Source organism: Trichogramma pretiosum, unplaced genomic scaffold (assembly GCF_000599845.2).
Source record: "Trichogramma pretiosum strain Unisexual culture from Peru unplaced genomic scaffold, Tpre_2.0 scaffold67, whole genome shotgun sequence".
NCBI lineage: Eukaryota > Metazoa > Arthropoda > Insecta > Hymenoptera > Trichogrammatidae > Trichogramma > Trichogramma pretiosum.
Window position 1 is genome coordinate 52,504 of NW_019641691.1, and position 11,403 is coordinate 63,906.

The following is an 11,403-nucleotide window of genomic DNA, read 5'->3' on the forward strand; positions in this document are numbered from 1 at the left end:
TGTTACATAATCTATGTAACTGATTCATAGGCACACGCAATCGGGGCATGTACAGCCGAATCGGTATGAATCGCGCGCACGGGCAATCAAAATTAGCACAAGACACCCGAAAACAAGTGTCGCGCTATCGCGACAAAACATCTACACGGGTGATGTCTTTGGCGGTTCGTCGCTTCTTTACGATAATGATCACCGCGACTCTTGAGCCGTCGTCGCACGGCCGCGTATGTTATCAAAATTCGAGGTAACCCGGGGTTACGAATAAGCCGCGCTTTGATGCACGATGACCGCGCGTAACCCGCTGAAGAGGGCCATAAATTCCGTAGGGCATCGGGAAAAATAAATGACGTAACGGCACCCGCGGTGTTGCTCGAGAACAACAAAGTCCTCAAGTGACACAGATACGGCGGGGTATATAAGCGCGGAGCAATTCAGCCTCCGGGGGATTCGAGCATTCGGGCATTCGAGCATTCGGGCATTCGGGCATTCTGGCATTCTAGCATTCTTTGAGTCTTCGTCTTTCGTCTATAATCATCGTGTTCGAGATAGCCTCCGTCGATAGCCAGTGATAACGCGGATAGCCCTCAGCCAGTTCAACCAGTGACCACCAAGTGTCAGCCCAGCGGAATAGCCGGAGTGTGTATTGCGTGAGAGAGAGAGAGAGAGTGCGAAATTAAATAGTGCAGTGTGTGCATCTCGTCAAGCAGTGTATCAACATAATCAAAAGTAAGAAATAAATATTATGTTTAATTGTAAGTCCAACATCAACTCATTACCTTCCACCAGCAGTATCGGCAAATAAATTATTAAACTTATAAGGGCGTATGTATAACGCTCAGTAGTAGAGCCGTAACATTGGCTATAATATGAGAGTGAATAAAGTATTACAGCGAACAGTTTCTAATGCAATTGGTAATTATGTATTAAAATTAAAAACATTGCCAAAAAATAAAAAAAGTTTATAGCACTGGGCTAAATTCATGTTTAGGTCCCCTTTGGCGAGATATAACGTGCTCATAGTAGCAGCTCAAGTCACATAGGCGTAAGACACTTATGACCCATTCTTACTACGGCACTAGCACCCTCGCTTCGCTTGGGTGCTAACCGCGCCGTGCAATAATGGCCTGCTTAAGTCACACGTATAATAATATACTATTTTTTATTTTGACCGAACCAAACGGAAAAGTGATCTATGTAACCAAAAAATAGTCTGCTCTAAGTTTCAGCTCATATAAATTAAGATAACCAGTGCCACCAGCTGCTTGAAGGTTTTTAATTTGATTTTAATTAGTTTTTACCGCTTTTTTACAGCAATATTCAAATGGCTCTATAGCCGCCAATTTTTAAGCGAATAAAAATTCAAACAAGTCAAATTAAAGGACTTAAAAAGACCTTTAATTTGCCTATTTCAAAGTTTTGATTGCATCAAAATTAATTGCTGTAGAGCCGTTTGAATAGTGCTAAAAATGGAAAAAATCGCAACTTTTCTAGTTTTCTAATAGCTGAGGTTTACTCGGAGAAACACTAATTTTTTCTAAACTCGGAGGTGTTTTTTCGTGTGAAATAAGCTAAAAAATGACGTAGGTTTCGACTGGAATATTGTATCCTAGCCTCGTATAGCAGCATTTGGAATATTCAATTGTTTCGTGTTTTCTTTGCTTTCATCCGTCTAATGCTCACACAATTTTTATTGTGAGGACATTCACAAAATACTGAAACATTTTCCACATACTACTGATGATTAAAAGCATCTGAAGACCCATTTTTTCAGCACCATAATGCGCTAATTGGTGCTTCAGAGCCAAATCTACAGCCAAATTAAAAATATAATCATGAATGAAGATAAAAATTAGAATCACGATTTCGAGTTTAGTTACACTATAGTATCCTTTATTTCTCACATATGCCAAAAAAAATTTGAAAACATCATGTTCAATGTATTTTTCGACGAGAAAACCAAAATTGATTTTTTGTACGGTGACCCCCATTTTTTATTGAAGATTTGAAAAGAGCGGATAATTTTACGTTCAAACGCATCTTTATTTTTTTTTAAAGTCATTTTATTCCATTTATTATACGAGATTATTCTAGGTTATGAAAGGTCTTTTTCCGTACATTATCACCCTTATATGACTATGAACATAACCTTAAAAAAAAACTATAGGTGTGATATTTCAAACGTTATTTTTCAGCTTAAAAATAATTTTGATCACTTTGTCAACTTTCCAGACCTCTGTGGCCATGATGCAAAGCTTTAAACACTTCTTCCGCCGAGAAGTCGAAGAAGCCAGGCTGACGTTTGAAGAACTTGTAACACTGACAGACTATGCTGCTCTTACCCCTGGTCATTTCCTGGTTGGATGGTCACTGCTGGATTACCCTAAGCCGTTCGACGAAGGCGAGATTGTAAGCCTTACTGATCACTGTAGGCTTTTGCGTGATCTGCAAGACTCATTTTGGCGTCGCTGGCGTAAAGAAGACCTTTCGCAAGTGCAGCAGTGAAATAAGTGGACCGATATTTGAACGAATTTGAAGCCAGGCGATATGGTCATTATGCCAGACGAGTTGTGCCCATCTTTATCCTAGCCCTTAGGCACGCGTCGAGGTAGTTCACCTTGGAGCTGACGGCCTAGTACTAGAAGCCACGATTAGGACATCGTACTCACGATTCATGCGTCCCATATAGTTAAACTCATCAAATTGCCAACCGACCCTAACCTCAAGAGTAACGCTCAGAATGAAGTCGAGAAGAACTAATTCTTAAAAGTGTTTTTTTGTAAATATAAATAAATTTATTGTTTTATAAAACAAGAATTTTCATAAAACACGACAAGAAGAAACGAAAAGAACAAATAAATTTAATAAACCTTATTTTTACTTTCAAAATATCTGATTAATTTTTCACATATAATTTTTCCATTCTCATTACTTTCTTCGTCATGGTATTTAAGGGATGTACTACCTTTAGAATTTTCAAAAAATTGATTTTTTTTTTATTACATTTTTGAAAAGTATATGTATACAGAAGTATCTTATTAAAAATTCATAAAGATTGAAGCGGTCTAACTGTATTATTAGTCGAATTTGACTTTGTCATTTCAGCGCGCTCAAATGCTAAAAAAATCTTAAATCGCGTTTTTCTCTAAATAAGGTTTTTCAACGGCACGTTGATGAAATCTCGGGAACTAATGAACAGATCCTTAAAAAATTTTTACTAGGCATTCTTTACGACTATAGCTATTGTATGAATTGAGGGTTTTTCAAAATTTTGATTTAAAGTATTTTTATTTCCTAGAAATTCGTGAAAAAACGCACGTTTTTTTGTTGTTTTTTTGTTTTGTTTTGTTGTTTGTGGTCATTTTCCCGAATTCATTTTTCCGAATGCAAATTTTTCGAATCAGTTTTACCGGAAACCTCTTTTCTGATCATAAATTTTTCCGAATATGTTTTTCCCGAATATAAATTTTCACAAATATATTTTTCCCGAACCTATATTTTCTCTAATTAGTAAACACAGATTATGTTTATTTATTGTGCCTACATAACTACTATAACGTATGATGTATCACTATTATAACGTACTCTTTAGTATCCATTGACGCGTATTCGACATCGGGTAACGATTAACGCCAAAAATTTGCTAAAATGGCAGATACTCTCGTCAATTCAGGCAATAAATTCATAATTCGTGGCTTCGTTTATTTGCGTTTAAAAGTAGTGAAAGGTAGGACATATTGGGACTGCAATAGGCTTCGAAGTCGAGAGTGTAGAGCTCGAGCTATTACGATTCCTGTACATGGAACGGACAACGTCGAGATACTTCAAGGTCCAGAAGTATCATCACATACGCACTCTCCCGATGGTATCCGTCGTTTTTCGCGAATCAAATTTCACGAATAACCGATTTCACGAATACCCCCCTCACGAATACTTTTTTCACGAATATATAGTTCACGAAAGCTATTTTCACGAATCGAACTTCACGAATGACTAATTTCACGAATAAGCATTATGTATGCGCAAGTTCAGGTAAAGGGTTGACGCGGCATTGTTCAACATTTTTTTTGCGATAACCTTATTTTTGATTTTTTACAATGAGTAATAACGTTATTTTAATTGGGAGTAAATTAATTATTGATGGGTTTTTATACCATAAGTCGAGAGACATTCCGGAAAAAGAAAAATCGTACTGGGACTGCACTCGTTTGCGAAGAAAAGAGTGTCGTGCGCGAGCAATTACTTCTCTTGCGCAGGAAAATGAAGTTCCTGTTATTTACAAGGGGCCACAACATTCTCCTGAACATGAACATCCTGCTGATCCAGACGACTGCGCAGCTGAAGTTATTAAATATCGAATCAAGATTGAAGCTGACGCGCATCCTGACCGACCACCATCCGCGATTGTAAGAGATGAAATGCGCGACCTGTCTGTGCGGGTTCTTGCTCGACTACCTGAACGCGAAAATCTCAAGAGAACGATGCGTGTGGCACGTCGAAGGAAATTACCAGCAAATCCACGGACATTGGGCGATCTTGGTGCCTTGCCTGAACGATTCAGCAACACTCTAACGGGAGAGCGTTTTCTGATCTTTGATTCAAAAGAAACGAATGAAGCTGGTAGAGTAATTGCCTTTTCAACGCGACGAAACTTGGAATTGTTGAGAGATAGCGATGTGTGGTTTTTAGACGGGACTTTTAAGGTCTATATGCCAGGTTACATTTTCATTTAATTATACTTATTATCGGTAAATATTCATAGGTGAGCCCGCACATATTTACTCAACTATTCACAGTCCTTGGCATAGTCAGAAAGAATGATAGCTTTACGGCTGTACCTCTTGTGTACGCTCTTCTTTCTTCAAAAGAAACGGACCAGTATTCTATGGTTCTTCATGCTATCGAATCTGCTGCTGAAGAATATCGCATCGTTGGCTGTGAACCGACAAGGATTATGTCTGATTTTGAACAAGCAATTATTAATGCTAGCTCTCATATTTTTCCAAATTGCAGCATTAGTGGCTGCTTTTTTCATTTAGGACAAGCGCTTTATCGGAAGATACAAAGATTTGAGCTACAACAGCAGTACCAAGATCCTGACGATTATGCAGTCAGAACTCAAACGCCCATGATGCTCTCCTTAGCATTTGTCCCGGTCAACGACGTGCAACGTGTTTTTAGGAAATTTATGAAAGTGGCTCTCGAAGGTTTCTATGTCTTATATTCTAATGTCATAATACTAATACTATTACTGGGGTCACTAAGCACAATGATTTTTTCAAAATTGCTTCCAGTAATTCAATATTTTGAAAAAACATATACTGGTACCCCAGCGCAAGGTAGAAGAGAAGCCACAAGTCCTTTATACCCACTAAGTCTGTGGAATCAACGAGAAGCGGCTCTCTCAGGAGAACATAAGACCAATAACGTCAGTGAGGGGTGGCATACACGTTTCCGCCTGCTCGTAGGCAAAAACCATCTTGACTTGTACTCTTTCATGTCCGAAATTCAAAAAGAACAAGCAGATACGGAAATTGCGATCACAGAAATATGCTTGGGTAGAAAAGTGAAAGCTTTACCGAAAAAAAAATGGTTGGATTATAAGAAAAAAATTCAAAATATTACAAATGATTATGCCGCGTACAAAAAAGCTGGAAATGAATTGAAATTTTTAGAGTTGATTGGGAGCAATATATTATTATGAATTTTTATATGATTTTATAAGATATATTTTAATATAAATAAATTTTTGTACGATTTATACATGTTCGTGAACAAAGTCATTCGTGAAAAATTCATTCGTGATATGTGTATTCGGGATATGAGTATTCGTGAAAAGAGCATTCGTGAAAACGGTTATTCGTGAAATACGATTCGTGAAAATGGACGGTAACCGCGTAAATTGCTTGTTCGCAAGGTATCAAATGAACAAATGGAGTGGAGATGGAGACTGTTTTATTGCTTGTGTTAATGCATTCAGCGTATACCCGTCCGCTCCTATTTTGTGCAACAACGTTTCCGAAAAGTACATCATTATGTAAATTCATAATGGGTGCCCAACCAACCAGCTCGTCGTTTAAGGGGGGAAAGGCACCTAAAATCTACGAAAAAAAATTTTTTTTCATTGACTTTTTTGATAGGATTTTTCCTCGGCTTTCCAGTGCCGTGATCGGAAACGACTCAAAGATATATCGTGGCCATTCTCTCATGAATCTCGAGACTTTCATAAGTCCGTAGCGCCATCTATTGATACTCGTTTTATTCTTTGGTTAGAGTACATCTAGAAGAAATTTGTTTGTTTACATGGCTATAGGTGTACAGTAACGCCACCACTCGCAGCACGTGGGTTTCGGCATATCTTCTGTCTCTCTCTGTTTCGTGCACGAGCCCTGATCAAATGTCAACAACAGTCTGCTGACTGCTTCTTGATTTTCCAATGGCTAAAAATTACATTTTTTTTAAAGTGAAAAAAGTATATGTAGAGTGCAATTATATCTTTGCAACTCAACATAGTGTTTCATAATAAAGCTATGAAGAAGTTTCAATAGCTTGTTATAAAAATGTGACATTTTTAGCAGTTCTAATTCAAGAAATACAGAAGTACATATGTAAATTGACATATATACATCAGTGTATATGTATGTCACTGTACTTTATGTATGTGTATATGACTGTATCATATATATTATTGTATGTTGCATGTGCTGAACAAGATTAGTGATAATTGATCAACTTGTAATGATTTATTTCCAAGTATCTAGTGATAAATGTTTTATGAATATTAGTGAATAGATAGAAGACTGGGTTCAAGTTCTAATGTGAGATTGTGTATATTTGTGTGAGTTGATTTGGACATAATCAACTTAGTTACCAGTTTCCACATAAAACCCATATTAGCGTATACTAACATTTTAGTACAACTTATAAAATGTAGTAATGAAATTGGCGGATTTGGCTTTGTGTGGCTCCAATATGTTGAAAATTCAAATCGAATTACTGTTCTTTATCGTCCAAAAAGTTTTAAGCAGCCTCAGTGACATAAGAGTATCATTATGACATATATTGATGTATTTTGGTTTTTTTCAACTCTTGGGCAGTTACGTTTTATCTCGAAATTGCTTTGTTGCCGTAACTTTCCATGTGAACCGTTTGAGCAAATGAGCTGAAACTTTCAGGGGTTGTTCTACATGTGAATGGCTACAAACGCAAGCACTTTCAAAGGTATTGGACAAAATTTGCACTTTTTTCAGGCTACATCCCTAGCATAATTGTATTTTATTATATAGTATTAATGAATAAATGTGCATATGTGGCTGGCAAATTGTGTATAACTAATTGAAAAATCTGAAAGTGCTTGCGTTTGTAACCACACATCTGATGATCAAAATGGGACCCCAAGGACCATTGTTACATAATCTATGTAACTGATTCATAGGCACACGCAATCGGGGCATGTACAGCGGAATCAGTATGAATCGCGCGCACGGGCAATCAAAATTAGCACAAGACACCCGAAAACAAGTGTCGCGCTATCGCGACAAAACATCTACACGGGTGATGTCTTTGGCGGTTCATCGCTTCTTTACGATAATGATCACCGCGACTCTTAAGCCGTCGTCGCACGGCCGCGTATGTTATCAAAATTCGAGGTAACCCGGAGTTACGCATAAGCCGCGCTTTGATGCACGATGACCGCGCGTAACCCGCTGAAGAGGGCCATAAATTCCGTAGGGCATCGGAAAAAATAAATGACGTGACGGCACCCGCGGTGTTGCTCGAGAACAACAAAGTCCTCAAGTGACACAGATACGGCGGGGTATATAAGCGCGGAGCAATTCAGCCTCCGGAGCATTCTTTGAGTCTTGGTCTTTCGTCTTTCTCGTCTCTTTCGTCTTTCGTCTACAGTCATCGTGCTCGAGATAGCCTCCGTCGATAGCCAGTGATAACGCGGATAGCCCTCGGCTAGTTCAACCAGTGACCACCAAGTGTCAGCCCAGCGGAACATCCAGAGTGTGTATTGCGTGAGAGAGAGTGCGAATATTAATAGTGCAGTGTGTGCATCTCGTCAAGCAGTGTACCAACATAATCAAAAAGTAAGAAATAAATGTTATATTTAATTGTAAGTCCAATATCAACTCATTCAACCTTCCACCAGCAGTATCGGCAAGTAGACTAGTACTTATAAAACACATAAGTGCGTATGTATAACGTTCAGTAGTAGAGCCGTAACACCATGATTGAACCATCGGTTCTAGCTGAATCCTACGGCACAGGGGTACCTGTCAGGACTGTGGGCTTGCTTCATCGAGGAGGGTTCTATGGTGACTGGGACCTCAATTTTCATATTCCAGAGTGAAAAACTTTGAAAAAAGAGTGAAGAAAACAGAGTTTTCTCTGTATATTCCAAAAAAAAATTTTTTTCTTCATAATTAATAAATTTTTCATAAATGTAGGTTTAAGGTACCTTTCCCCCCTTAATGCTCGAGCTCTTATAATTTTTCTCATTCGCGGCAGTAATTCGATGACTTCTTCCTCTAAGAACGGGAGAGTTTCGCGGTTCAAAATCAGAGCATTTATCTCTGCGTCAACTTCACCTTTATATAATGAAATTGTATCCCAGCCGAGTAGTCCGTCTGCCTGGAGCGGCACTGAACTGGGTACTATATGTAGTGTGACTGGCAGGCCTCTAATATGGGCTTTTATACTGCCTTTTGTATGACATACTCCATCGGTAATTCCATTTATTTGGTAGAGTAGTCCCGTATCTATTTGTTTCGCGAATAGAAGATTGATTGAACTTTCTTTGATAATTGAGATTTCGGCTCCTGAGTCGACAAAGAAATTATTTTTACTCTTTATTAACGCGTCGTTATTCCACTCGATTGAGGGTGGTTTTCTACCCGACGTGAGGCACCTTATATGCGCTATCTTGTACTCTAGTTTCTCCATTTCGTGTCCAGTCCTTGAGGACGGGTCCGGACACTCTATTAGTTTAAAGTACTGTTGTTCGCTGGGGCGTTTGTTTGCGTGTTGTTGGGACTCGGGTTATTCCCCACGGGTGGATTATTCGCCCCGTCTCCGCTTTTCTGCTAGTGATTTTTCTTGTAGTTCGATTTCCTGATACTATAGTTTTTATTACCTCTGTTGTAATTATTGTTATTGTTGTATGGGCGCTGGTTGCCACGGGTTCCATTATTATAATAATTATTATTGTTTTTACCTTGGCTTCCAGTATTATTTTGATTAGAACTTTGCCCACTTGAACTGTCCGCGTTTAGCTTGGGCTCGTTTTGCTGATTTTTTGCATTTTGTCGCCTGCACTCATTTGTGTCGTGCCCTCTCATATTGCAAAAAGTGCAGTACGCCAGCTGTTTGCGTAGCGTAAAGCAATCGCCGGCCGCGTGACCAGCTTTTGAGCAGTACTGGCAGCTTATATTAGATTTTTCGACAGGTTGGTTTTGCCTCACGTGAGTCTGTGTAGGCTCGCGTAGGCCGTGTAGGAAGAAGCGTAATATATCACGCGATAGTGCTATCAAGGCCGCATCACGTTCGATGGCATCGATATTGGGAGCCATTCTATAAGTAATAAGTGCTCTATTATATAGCATTTGCACTTTAGAGCCGTAGTCGCGCGCTGATTCATCGGGCTTCTGCACTGTGCGTCCAAGTTGTAACACAAGAGACTCTGCGACGCCGCGATTTCCGAACCTATCTTTTAAATCGTCAAGCAGTGTCTCGACTTTGTTATACGATATTAAAAGTCCCACGTACTGCTCGGCTTCGCCGACTAGTGTTGATTCGAGCGCACGTATTATCTCTTTGTGCATAAGCGAATGTAACCCGATCACGTCCGTCACTGCTTCGCAAAATAATGGCAATATTTCTGGTTTACCGTCAAATTTGGGAATGTACCTTATAGTATCTGATAATGTGTTACACGTTGGTGGAGGGTCTGATTCATTTGCGAAGGGCTCTTCTAATAGAGAAAAATTTGGTATAACAGTAAACGAGTTATCATTTATGCGATGCTCATTTTTATTATATAATGGCATACTTTGAGGCTTGTTGCCAGTTTCGGCAAAAGGGACGTTCTGTGGGGGATGACTATATGAGTGAGTATTTAAGTTTTGATTTTGTGTGATTTGTTTATTTGTTTATTTGTATTTTGCCGCTGTTCGAAATAGGAGCAGTCAAAATTTTGCGGCGTAAAATTTATATTATGCGCTGATGTGCTGGCGCTGCCTTGTGGTATAGCGTAGTGTGTTGTTGTCTGAGCATTTGATGTGCTAGCGTTGCCCTGCGGTATAGCGTTGTGTGTTGTTGTCTGAGCATTTGATGTGCTGGCGTGTGTTTCATGTGTAAGGGGGCCATATTGGAACTTGTATGTGGGTTTAAAAGTTCTACAAGATTTGAGAGTGTGGGCGCGGTATCTATTGATTTGCCTACGCCATCCGTGCGATCATCTCGGGGATGCTCGCTCTCATCACTCTCTGAGCTAGACATATACTTGGCTATAATTGCGTGCCTCTCTGCGCTTGAGCACGATTCTAGATATTTTAATACGACATCAATTTCCATGATGCCTTCCCCCGTGGAACTATTTTCCTTGTTACTTTTGCTCTTTGGCCCGAACAATCCCATTATTATTGTTAAAAATATATAAAAAAATTTAAAAAAAAATGTAAGAGGGCCAACAGCAAATAAAAAAAATTTAGATATAATATTCGCGAAATATTTTGAGTCCTTATATAACGTTTAATGCTCTCAAGGGCGTTACTAAATATGTATGCTATAAATTATTGATAGAAAAATAAACTTACCACAAGATATAAAATATTGATTGCATTCTAAATTCGTGTCTGATTGCTGTTGAGCTTCTGGCTGGCGCTCTGGTTATCACTTTTTTTCCTGGTTTTGAATTGGCGCCTCTGGCAGGAAACTTCACTTATCAATTCACTATTGTTCGTTCACTCGACCGTAAATCGCGTTTCAGAAAAAAAAATTTTATTCATTATATAAAAAAAATTCTTTAAAAAAAAGAACCCCAAGGGAGCCTCCAAAAAAAAACACCGCACCTAGCATCAATTGATACGTGGGGAATCGTTGGAGGATTGGGGAAATAATAAATAAGAATACGCATAGAAGTTAATGCAGCAATAAAAACTTGAAAAGAGATCGAGAAGAGTGAAATGAAAGCGAACCGTAGTCAACTGCGACTTAATTAGGACTGCCGCTCATTATGATTAAGACATTGCAATTAAGAAGGGGGGCCCGCGGTGACGCATCGTCAGGTGCATCATCGTCGCCAGCCCGGACGAACGGCTGCAGCGTAGAACGCTTGCAGTCACGGGGAAGAGCCGAGTCAGCGTTACCTGATGCTCGGCGCATCCACGTGACAATATATAT